We start from the raw sequence: 12984 nt of genomic DNA, 5'->3' as shown, positions 1-12984 counted from the left end.
TATTCCTGTCCTGCCCCTAGGTTCTTCAGAACCATTTTCTTCTTTTTTTTAGATTCCATATATATGTGTTAGCATACAGTATTTGTTTTTCCCTTTCTGACTTACTTCACTCTGTATGACAGACTGTAGGTCCATCCACCTAACTACAAATAACTCAATTTCATTTCATAATATTCCATTGCATATATGTGTCACATCTTCTTTATCCATTCATCTGTTGATGGACACTTAATTTGCTTCCATGTCCTGGCTGTTGTAAATAGAGCAGCAATGAACATTGTGGTACATGACTTTTTTGAATTATGGTTTTCTCCAGGTATATGCCCAGTAGTGGGATTGTTGGGTCATATGGTAGTTCTATTTTTAGTTTTTTAAGGAATCTCCACACTGTTCTCCATAGTGGCTGTATCAATTTACATTCTCACCAACAGTGCAAGAGGGTCCCCTTTTCTCCACACCCTCTCCAGCATTTACTGTTTGTACACATTTTAATGATGGCCATTCTGACTGGTGAGAGGTGATACCTCATTGTAGTTTTAATTTGCAGTTCTATTAATGATTAGTGATGTTGAGCATCCTTTCATGTGTTTGTTGGCAATCTGCATATCTTCTATGGAGGAATGTCTATTTAGTTCTTCTACCCATTTTTGGATTGGGTTGTTTGATTTTTGGTATTGAGCTGCATGAGCTGCTTGTATATTTTGGAGATTATCTCTTTTTCAGTTGCTTCATTTGCAAATATGTTCCCCCAATCTGAGGGATGTCTTTTCATCTTGATTATGGTTTCCTTTGCTGTGCAAAAGCTTTTAAGTTTCATTATGTCCCATTAGTTTATTTTTTGTTTTTATTTCCATTTCTCTAGGAGGTGGGTCAAAAAGGATCTTGCTGCGATTTATATCATAGTGTTCTGCCTATGTTTTCCTCTAAGAGTTTTATAGTGTCTGACCTTACATTTAAGTCTTTAATCCATTTTGAGTTTATTTTTGTGTATGGTGTTAAGGAGTGTTCTAATTTCATTCTTGTACATGTAGCTGTCCAGTTTTCCCAGCACCACTTATTGAAGAGGTTGTCTTTTCTTCATTGTATATTCTTGCCTCCTTTATCAAAGATAAGGTGACCATATGTGTGTGGGTTTATCTCTGGGCTTTCTATCCTGTTCCATTGATGTATATTCCTGTTTTTGTGCCAGTACCATACTGTCTTGATTACTGTAGCTTTGTAGTGTAGTCTGAAGTCAGGGAGCCTGATTCCTCCAGCTCCGTTTTTCTTTCTCAAGATTGTTTTGGCTATTCAGGATCTTTTTTGTTTCCATACAAATTGTGAAAATTTTTGTTCTGGTTCTATGAAAAATGCCATTCGTAGTTTGATAGGGATTGCACTGAATCTATAGATTCCTTTGGGTACTATAGTCATTTTCAAAATGTAGATTCTTCCAATACAAGAACATGGTATATCTCTCCATCTGTTTATATCATCTTTAATTTCTTTTATCCGTGTCTTATAGTTTTCTGCTACAGTTCTTTTGTCTCCTTAGGTAGGTTTATTCGTAGGTATTTTATTCTTTTTGTTGCAATGGTAAATGGGAGTGTTTCCTTAATTTCTCTTTCAGATTTTTCACCATTAGTGTATAGGAATGGCAGAGATTTCTGGGCATTAATTTTGTATCCTGCTACTCTACCAAATTCATTGATTAGCTCTAGAAGTTTTCAGGTAGCATCTTTAGGATTCTCTATGTATAGTATCATGTCATCTGCAAACAGTGACAGTTTTACCTCTTCTTTTCCGATTTGGATTCCTTTTATTTCTTTTTCTTCTCTGAATGCTGTTGCTAAAACTTCCAAAACTATGTTAAATAATAGTGGTGAGAGTGGGCAACCTTGTCTTGTTCCGGATCTTGGGGGAAATGGTTTGAGTTTTTCACAATTGATAACAATGCTGGCTGTGAGTTTGTCATATATGGCCTTTATTATGTTGAGGTAAGTTCCCTCTATGCCTACTTTCTGGAGGATTTTTATCATAAATAGTGTTGAATTTTGTCAAAAGCTTTTTCTGCATCTACTGAGATGATCATATGGTTTTTCTCTTTCAATTTGTTAATATGGTATATCACACTGATTGATTTGAATACATTGAAGAATCCTTGCATTCCTGGGATAAACCACAAGATCATTGTGTATGCTCCTTTTCATGTGCTGTAGGATTGTGTTTGGTAGTATTTTGTTGACGATTTTTGCATCTATGTTCATCAGTGATATTGGCCTGTAGTTATCTTTCTTTGTGATATCTTTGTCTGGTTTTGGTATCGGGGGATGGTGGCCTCCTAGAATGCGTTTGGGAGTGTTCCTTCCTCTCAAATTTTGTGGAAGAGTTTGAGAAGGATAGGTATTAACTCTTCTCTAAAAGTTTGATAAAATTCAACAATTGAAGCCATCTGGTCCTGGGCTTTTGTTTATTGGAAGTTTTTAAATCACAGTCTCAATTTCAGTGCTTGTGATTGGTTTGTTTATATATTCTATTTATTCCAGGTTCAGTCCCAAAAGGTTGTGCTTTTCTAAGAATTTGTCCATTTCTTCCAGGTTGTCTATTTTATTGGCATATAGTTGCTCGAAGTAATCTCTCATGATCCTTTGTATTTCGTGGCCTCACTGCTGTGGCCTCCCCCGCTGTGGAGCACAGGCTCCGGACACGCAGGCTCAGCGGCCACGGCTCACAGGCCCAGCTGCTCCGCAGCACGCGGGATCCTCCCGGACCGGGGCACGAACCCGCATCCCCTGCATCGGCAGACGGACTCCCAACCACTGCCCCACCAGGGAAGCCCCATTACTTCTCCTTTTTCATCACTAATTCTATTGATTTGAGTCTTCTCCCTTTTTTTCTTGATGAATCTGGGTAATAGTTTTATCAGTTTTCTTTATCTTCTCAAAGAACCAGCTTTTTTTTTTAAACATCTTTATTGGAGTATAATTGCTTTACAATTGTGTGCCAGTTTCTGCTTTATAACAAAGTGAATCAGTTATACATATACATATGTCCCCATATCTCTTACCTCTTGTGTCTACCTCCCTCCCACCTTCCATATACCCCAACTCTAGGTGGTCACAAAGCACCGAGCTGATCTCTCTATGCTATTCGGCTGCTTCCCACTAGCTCTCTATTTTACGTTTGGTAGTGTATATACGTCCATGCCACTCTCTCAGTTTGTCCCAGCTTATCCTTCCCCTTCCCTGTGTCCTCAAGTCTATTCTCTAGTAGGTCTGTGTCTTTATTCCTGTCTTGCCCCTAGGTTCTTCATGACCATTTTTTGTTTTTTTTTGTTTTTTTTTAGATTCCATATATATATGTTAGCATATGGTATTTGTTTTTCTCTTTCTGACTTACTTCATTCTGTATTACAGACTCTACGTCCATCCACCTCACTACAAATAACTCAATTTCGTTTCTTTTTATGGTTGAGTAATATTCCATAGTATATATGTACCACATCTTTATCCATTCATCTGTTGATGGACACTTAGGTTGCTTCCACGTCCTGGCTACTGTTAACAGAGCTGTGATTAACATTTTGGTACATGATTCTTTTTGAATTATGGTTTATGGTATATGCCCAATAGGGAGATTGCTGGATCGTATGGTAGTTCTATTTTTAGTTTTTTAAGGAACCTCCAAACTGTTCTCCATAGTGGCTGTGTCAATTTACATTCCCACCAACAGTGCAAGAGTGTTCCCTTTTCTCCACACCCTCTCCAGCATTTATTATTTCTAAATTTTTTGATGATGGCCATTCTGACCAGTGTGAGATTATATCTCATTGAAGTTTTGATTTGCATTTCTCTAATGATTAATGATGTTGAGTATTCTTTCATGTGTTTGTTGGCAATCTGTATATCTTCTTTGGAGAACTGTCTATTTAGGTATTCTGCCCATTTTTGGATTGGGTTGTTTGTTTTTTTGATATTGAGCTGCATGAGCTGCTTGTATATTTTGGGGATTAATCCTTTGTCAATTGCTTCATTTGCAAATATTTTCCTCAATTCTGAGGGTTATCTTTTTGTCTTGTTTATGGTTTCCTTTGCTGTTCAAAAGTGTTTAAGTTTCATTAGGTTCCATTTGTTTATTTTTCTTTTTATTTCCATTTCTCTAGGAGGTGTGTCAAAAAGAATCTTGCTGTGATTTATGTCATAGAGTGTTCTGCCCATGTTTTCCTCTAAGAGTTTGATAGTGTCTGGCCTTACATTTAGGTTTTTAAGCCATTTTAAGTTTATTTTTGTGTATGGTGTTAGGGAGTATTCTAATTTCATTCTTTTACATGTAGCTGTCCAGTTTTCCCAGCACCACTTATTGAAGAGGCTGTCTTTTCTCCACTTTATATTCTTGCCTCTTTTATCAAAGATAGGTGATCATATGTGCCTGTGTTTGTCTCTGGGTTTTCCATCCTTTTCCATTGGTCTATATTTGTGTTTCTAAAAACCAGCTTTTAGTTTTATTGATCATTGCTATCATTTCTTCATTTCTTTTTCATTTATATCTGATCTGATGTTTATGATTTCTTTCCTTCTTCTAACTTTGGGTTCTTCTTTTGCTCTTCTTTCTCTAATTCCTTTAGATGTAATGTTAGGTGGTTTATTTGAGATTTTTCTTGTTTCTGAGGTAGGATTGTATTGCTATAATCTTCCCTCTTAGAACTGCTTGTGCTGCATCCCATAGGTTTTGGAACATTGTGTTTTCATTGTCAATTGTTTCTAGGTATTTTTTTATTTCCTCTTTGATTTCTTCAGTGATCTCTTGATTATTATGTAGTGTATTGTTTAGCCTCCATGTGTTTGTATTTTTTATAGATTTTTCTCTCTAATTGATATGTAGTCTTATAGCATTGTGGTTGGAAAAGATACTTGATACGATTTCAATTTTATTAAATTTACCAAGGCTTGATTAGTGACCCAAGATATGATCTATCCTGGAGCATGTTTCATGAGCACTTGAGAAGAAAGTGTACTCTATTGTTTTTTGATGGAATGTCCTATAAATATCAATTAAGTCCATCTTGTTTAATATATCATTTAACGCTTTTGTTTCATTATTTATTTTCATTTTGGATGATCTCCCCATTGGTAATAATGGGGTGTTAAAGTCCCCTAGTATAATTGTCGATTTCCCCTTTTATCACTGTTAGCATTTGCCTTAGGTATTGAAGTGCTCGTATGTTGGGTGCATAAATATTTACAATTGTTATATCTTCTTCTTGGATTGAACCCTTGATCATTATGTGATGTCCTACTTTGTCTCTTGTAATGGTCTTTATTTTAAAGTCTATTTTGTCTGATATGAGAATTGCTTTCTTTTGATTTCCATTTGCATGGACTATCTTTTTCCATCCCCTATCTTTCAGTCTGTATTTGTCCCTTGATCTGAAGTGTGTCCTTTGTAGACAGCATATCTATGGGTCTTTGTTTTTGTATCCAGTCAGCCAGTCTATATCTTTTGGTTGGAGCATTTAATCCATTTATATTTTAGGTTGTTATCAATAATGTATGTTCCTATTACAATTTTCTTAATTGTTTTGCGTTTGTTATTGTAGGTTTTTTCCTTCTTGTGTTTGCAGCCTAGAGAATTTCCTTAAGCATTTGTTGTAAAGCTGGGTGGTGGTGCTCAATTCTCTTAGCTTTTACTTGTCTGTAAAGGTTTTAATTTCTCCGTCGAATCTGAATGAGATCCTGGCTGGGTAGAGTAATCTTGGTTGTAGGTTTTTCCCTTTCATCACTTTATATATGTCCCGCCACACCCTTCTGGCTTGCAGAGTTTCTGCTGAATGATCAGCTGTTAATCTTATGAGTATTCCCTCGTATGTTGTTTGTTGTATGTTGTTGTTGTATGTATGTTGTTTGTTGCTTTTCCCTTGCTGCTTTACATTTTGTTGTCTATTTAATTTTTGATAGTATGATTAATATGTGTCGTGGTGTGTTTCTCCTTGGATTTATCCTGTATTGGACTCTCTGCACTTCCTGGACTTGACTGACTAATTCCTTTCCCATATCAGGGAAGTTTTCTACTGTAATCTCTTCAAATATATTCTCAGTCCCTTTCTTTTTCTCTTCTTCTGGGATCCCTATAATTCGAATGTTGGTGCATTTAATGCTGTCCCACAGGTCTCTGAGACTGTCCTCAATTCTTTTCATTCTTTTTTCTTTATTCTGCTCTGCAGTAGTTATTTCCACTATTTTATCTCCCAGGTCACATCCATTCTTCTGCCTCTGTTATTCTGCTATTGATTCCTTCTAGAGAATTTTTAATTTCTTTTATTGTGTTGTTCATCATTGTTTGTTTGCTCTTACTTCTTCTAGGTCCTTGTTAAACGTTTCTTGTATTTTTTCCATTCCAATTCCAAGATTTTGGATAATTTTTACTTAACATTACTCTGATTTCTTTTTCAGGTAGACTGACTATTTTGTCTTCATTTGTTTGGTCTGATGGGCTTTTACCTTGCTCCTTCATCTGCTGTTTGTTTCTCTGTCTTCTCATTTTGCTTACCTTACTGTGTTTGGGGTCTCCTTTTCGCAGGCTGCAGGTTCATAGTTCCCCTTGTTTTTGGTGTCTGCCCCCAATGGCTAAGGTTGGTTCAATGGGTTTTGTAGGCTTCCTAGTGGAGGGAACTGGTGCTTGTGTTCTGGTGGATAAGGCTGGGTCTTGTCTTTCTGGTGGCCAGGACCATGTCCATTGGTGTGTTTTACGATGCCTGTGAACTTATTATGATTTTAGGCAGCATCTCTGCTACTCGGTGGGTTTGTGTTCCTGTCTTGCTAGTTGTTTGGCATAGGGTGTCCAGCACTGTAACTTGCTGGTCATTGAGTGGAGCTGGGTATTAGTGTGAGAAGGAGATTTCTGGGAGAGCTTTCACCTTTTGATATTACATGGAGCTGGGAGGTCTCTGGTGGACAAATGTCCTGAACTCGGCTCTTCCACCTCAGAGGCACCGGCCTGATAGACAGCTGGAGCACTAAGACCCTGTCAGTCACATGGCTCAGAAGAAAGGGGAGAAAAAAGAAAGGAAGAAAGAGAAAAAGAAAAGAAAGTCATCAAATTAAAAAAAATAAAAAAATATATGAAAAATAAAAAAATTAAAATGTATTTAAATAAAGAAAAAGAAGAAGAAAGAAGAGAGCAACCAAACCAAATACAAATCTACCAATGATAGCAAGTGGTAAAATCTATACTAAAACAAAAAAAAATGGACAGACAGAACCCTAGGAGAAATAGCAAAAGCAAAGCTATACAGACAAAATCACACAAAGAAGCATACACATACACACAAAAAGAGAAAAAGAAAAAAATGTATATATCTATATATAAAAAAAAGAAGAGAGCAACCAAATCAATAAAGAAATCTACCAATGATAATAAACTCTAAATACTAAACTAAGATAAACATAAAACCAGACACAGATTAAATGCAGAAAGCAAACCCCAAGTCTACAGTTGCTCCCAAAGTCCACCACCTCAATTTTGGGATGATTCGTTGTCTATTCAGGTATTCCAGAGATGCAGGGTACATGAAGCTCATTGTGGAGATTTAATCCTCTTCTCCTGAGGCTGTTGGCAGAAATTTCCCTTTACCTTCCCTGTTCACACAGCTCCTGTGGTTCAGCTTTGGATTTGGCTCCGCTTCTGCCTGTAGGTCGCCTGAGGGCATCTGTTCTTCACTCAGACAGAACGGGGTTGAAGTAGCAGTTGATTATGGGGCTTTGGCTCACTCAGGCTGGGAGGAAGGAGGGTTACGGAATGCAGGGCAAGTCTGCGGCAGCAGAGGCCAGCATGACATTGCAACAGTGTGAGCCATGCCATGTGTTCTACCAGGGAAGTTGTCCCTGGATCACAGGACCCTGGCAGTGGCAGGCTGCACATGCTCCCAGGATGGGAGGTATGGTTAGTGACCTGTGCTTGCACATAGGTTTCTTGGCGGCTGCATTAGCAGGCTTAGCATTTCATGCCCTTTTCTAGTGTCCATGCTGATAGCTGCAGCTCACACCCATCTCTGGAGCTCATTTTGGCAGTGGTCTGAATCCCCCCTCCTTGCGCACCCTGAAACAATGGTCTCTTGCCTCTTAGGCAATTCCAGACTTTTTCCCGGACTCCCTCCCAGCTAACTGTGGTGCACTAGCTCCCTTCAGGCTGTGTTCACGCAGCCAATCCCAATCCTCTCCCTGGGGGTCTGACCTCTGAAGCCAGAGCCTCAGCTCCCAGCCCCCACCCACCCCAGCGGGTGAGCAGACAAGTCTCTCAGACTGTTGAGTGCTGGTCAGCACTGTTCTTCTGTGCGGGAATCTCTCCACTTTGCCCTCTGCACTCCTATTGCTGCGCTCTCCTCTTGGCTCTGAAGCTTCTCCACACCCCCACCACTCTCCATCTCTGCCAGTGAAGGGGCATCCTAGTGTGTGGAAACTTTTCCTCCTTCACAGCTCCCTCCCAGAGGTGCAGGTCCTGTTTCTATTCTTTTGTCTCTGTTTTCTCTTTCTTTCTTGTACCCTACTCAGGTATGTAGGGAGTTTCTTGCCTTTTGGAAAGTCTGAGGTCTTCTGCCAGCATTCAGTAGGTGTTCTGTAGGAATTGTTCCCCATGTAGATGTATTTGTGGGGAGGAAGGTGATCTCCACGTCTTACACCTCTACCATCCTGAAGGTCTACCCCCTTGTATTACTTTTGTATTCAATATACAAAGTCTTTCCCCTCCTCGGTTAAATTTATTCCTAGGTTTTTTATTCTTTTTGATGCACTGTAAATGGATTTTTAAAAAATTTCTCTTTATGGTAGTTTGCTCTTCATGTATAGAAATATAAACGATTTTTTAAATTGAAGTATAGTTGATATACAGTATTATATAATTTACAGGTTACAACATAGTGATTCACAATTTTTAAAGATTAATTCCATTTATATTTATTACAACATATTTGCTATATTCCCCATGTTATATAATATATCCTTGTAGCTTTTTTTACACTTAATAGTTTGTGACTTTAGACCCTTACCCTTATCGTACCCCTCCCCACTTCTCTCTCCCCATTGATAACAACTAGTTTGTTCTCTATATATGTGTCTGCTTCTTTTTCATTATATTTGCTAGTTTGTTGTATTTTTTAGACTCCACATATAAGTAATACACAGTATTTGTCTTTCTCTGTCTGACCTATTCACTTAGCATAATGCCCTCCAAGTCCATCCATGTTGCTGCCAATGACAAAATCTCTTTCATTTTTATGGCTGTGTAGTATTCCATTGTGTGTATATGTGTGTGTGTATACATATACACATACATACACACACATATATATATATATATATATATATATTTACATATCACATCTTCTTTATCCATTCATCTGTCAATGAACACTCAGGTTGCATCCATATCTTGGTAATTATCAATAATGCTGTTGTGAACATTGGGTTACATGTGTCTTTTTGAATTAGTGTTTTTGTTTTTGATATATACCTAGGAGTGGAATTGCTGGCTCATATGGTAGTCCTGATTTTAGTGTTTTGAGAACCTTCACACTGTTTTCCACAGTGGCTGCACCAATTTACATTCCCATCAACAGTGTAGGTGAGTTCCCTTTTCTCCACATCCTTGCTAACATTTGTTGTGTTCTTTTTGGTGATCGCCATCTGACAGGTGTGAGGTATCCTGAGAATTTACTGAATTTGTTTATTATTTCTAACAGTTTTTTTTTAATGAAATCTTTAGGGTTTTTTGTATATAATATCATGTCATTTGCAAATAGTGACTGTTTTACTTCTTCCTTTCAAATTTAAATGCCTTTTATTTCTTTTTCTTGCCTCATTGCTCTGGCTAAGACTTCTAATACCACATTAAATAAAAATGGCAACAGGAGGCATCAATATCTTGGTCCTGATCTTACAGGAAGTTTTCAGCATTTCTCCATTGATTATGATGCTAGCTGTGGTCTTGTCATATATGGCTTTTATTATGTGGATGTGCATTCCCTGTATACTTACTTTATTGAGAGTTTTTATCATAAATGGATGTTGAATTTTGTCAAATGTTCTTTCTGCATCTCTTGAGATGATCATATTATTTTTATCCTTCCTTTTGTTAACGTGGTGCATCACATTGGTTGATTTGCCAATGTTGAATCATCCTTCCATTCATGAGAAAAAACCCACATGATCATATTGTATGATCCTTTTAATGTATTGTTGAATTAGGTTTGCTAACATTTTGTTGAGGATTTTTGCATGTATTTTCATCAGGGATATTGGTTTGTAATTTTCTTTTCTTATGGTATCCTTGTCTAGTTTTTGTATCAGGGTGATGCTAGCCTTGCAAAGTGAGTTTGGAAGAGTACTCTCCTCTTCTATTTTTAGAAACATTTGAGAAGGATTGGTATTAATTCTTCTTTGAATGTGTGGTAGCATCAGGAGAGCCATCTGGTCCTGGAATTTTGTTTGTTAAGAGGTTTTTGATTTCTTATTCAGTCTAATAATCAGTCTGTTCAGATTTTCTGTTTCATCATAATTCAGCCTTGGTAAGTTGTTTCTTTCTAGGAATTCATCCATTTCTTCTCAGTTGTTCAATTTGTTGGCATATAGTTGCTTATATCATATCTTATAATTCTTTGTATTCTTATGGTATTGGTTATAACATATCTCCTCTTTTATTTATGATTTTACTTATTTGGATTCTATTTTTTTCTTGGTATGTGTAGCTAGAGGTTTGTAAATTTTATTTATCTTTTCAAAGAACCAGTGTGTAGTTTCATTCATCTTTTCTATTGTCTTTTTAGTCTCTATTTCATTTATTTCTGTTCTAATCTTTGTTAAGTTCCTTCCTTTCACTGACTTTGGGCTTTGTTTATTCTTCTTTTTCTTTCACTACTTCCTTGAGGTGCAAAAGTTAGATTGTTTATTTGAGACTTTTCTTATTTATTGAAATAGGCATTTCTTGCTATGAACTTCCCTCTTAGAACTGATTTTGCTTCACGCCATAAATTTTGGTTAAGTCTGATCCTACTGTAAAGGTCAACATTATTACTCTCCCTCACCCATGTTTTGTGTTTTTAAGTGTCACATTATACATCTTTTTATCTTGTGTATCCCTTAACTAATTATTGTAATCATAGTTATTTTTACTACTTTTTTATTTTAACCTTTTTACTAGCTTTATAAGTGATTAATTCACTGCCTTTACTATGTATTTACATTTCCAGAGATATTTATTCTTTTATATGTGTTCTTGGTACTGTTTAGCATGCTTTCTTTTCAGCTTAAAGAATTCCCTTTAACATTTCTCATAAGCCTAGCTTGTTTAGTCATGATGAACTCCTTTAGATTTTGCTTGGCTTAAAAAGTCTTTTCCTCTCTTTCAGTTCTGAATGATAACTTTGCTGGGTAGAGGGTTTTTGGTTAGAAGTTTTGTTTTTTGTTTTTTGTTCCCTTTCAGCACTTTAACTATATATAATGTGCCACTACCTTTTGGCTTGCAAAGTTTCTGCTAAAAAATCTGCTGATAGTCTTATGTAGATTCCCTTGTACATAATAAGTTGTTTTTCTCATTTCTCAATGTTACTGTTTTTAACATTCTCTCCTTTTCTTTAATTTTTGACATTTTAGTTATAGTGTGTCTTGGTCTGGGTATCTTTGGGTTCCTCATATATAACACTCTCTGAGATTCCTGAGTCTGGCTGTCTTTTTCTTTCTCCAAATTTGGAAAGTATTCAGCCGTTATTTATTTAAATATGACTTCTACCCCTTTCTCTTCTCTTCTTCTTCTGGGAGCCCTATGATGCAAATGTTAGTCTGTTTGATCAATGACAAAAGTCACTTTTTAATTTGTTTTTCTTTTTGCTGCTCTGAATTTCACTGCCTTGTCTTTGAGTTGACTAAACTTTTTTTTTCTGTTTCATCTAGGCTGTTATTGAAACTAGTGAATTTTTCAGTTCAGTTATCGTATTCTTCAGCTCTATGACTTCTATTTGGTACTTTCTTATATTTTCCATCTCCTGTGAAGTTCTCACAGTGTTCATTCATTCATTCTTCTCCCCAGTTTCATGAGCATTTTTATGACAACTACTTTGACTTCTTTATTAGGCAAATTATTTGTCTGTTTTATTACTTTTTTTTTCCTGAGGTTTTATCTTGCTCTTTCATTTGGAATGTACTCCTCTGTTTCTTAATTTTGCGTGGCTGTCTGTGTTGGTTTTATAAAGTAGATGAAGCAACCATGTCTCCCAGTCTTGAAGGAGTATTCTCATGCAAGAGATGAACACAGTCATTCACAACTGCCTCAGCTCTCAATTGTCTCTCAAACCTTTGTGCTTGTCAAGCAGACTATTATATTTGTAATAGTTCGCAGTATTTGCGGGTGTTCCAAGGCTTATAACTGTCCCAAAGGGGAGGATATCAGCACTTATATTTAAGTTGACTGGAAGTCATACTCTCAGGAATCAAGTTTTTAAAAGTATGCAAATATATACAGTTCCGCGGGACTACAAGCATAGCTCCTCTGGCTACCAGAACCAGGTGATCTAGAGGTGTCTCTTGAGCAGCAGTCACAAAAACTGGGGATCAGATGAGTATATAAGCTCCTTTCTGGGTGATACAAGCAAGCTGAGCAAAGCAGAAGGAGAGAACCAAGATGTTGTCCACAGCCTATGTTCCTTGAGAGCAGCTCCATACCACTAGATGTGTGCCAAACCTGAAGCCTGCCCCTCAGGCTGAAGCTCCAGGACAAGCGAAGAGGCCTCCCTCACAGAAAAACCAGGAGGTGTGGCTCAGTCGGCTGTCCATGCTGTGCCCTGGGGGTTGTAGTCTGAAAAGAACTGTCTCTCCAATGCAAGCCCTAGCCACCAGGTAATCAAGGGCTCCGCCCTGGGCAGCAGCTGCAAAAACGGAGGCACCAGATATAAAAACCAGAGCACCAGACATGTATAAAGCCTCTCTCCAGGAGACATTGGTACTCTGGAGTGTGGCAGAG

This window comes from Orcinus orca, chromosome 5, assembly GCF_937001465.1.
Source record: "Orcinus orca chromosome 5, mOrcOrc1.1, whole genome shotgun sequence".
NCBI lineage: Eukaryota > Metazoa > Chordata > Mammalia > Artiodactyla > Delphinidae > Orcinus > Orcinus orca.
Note: the sequence above shows the minus strand (reverse complement) of the source record.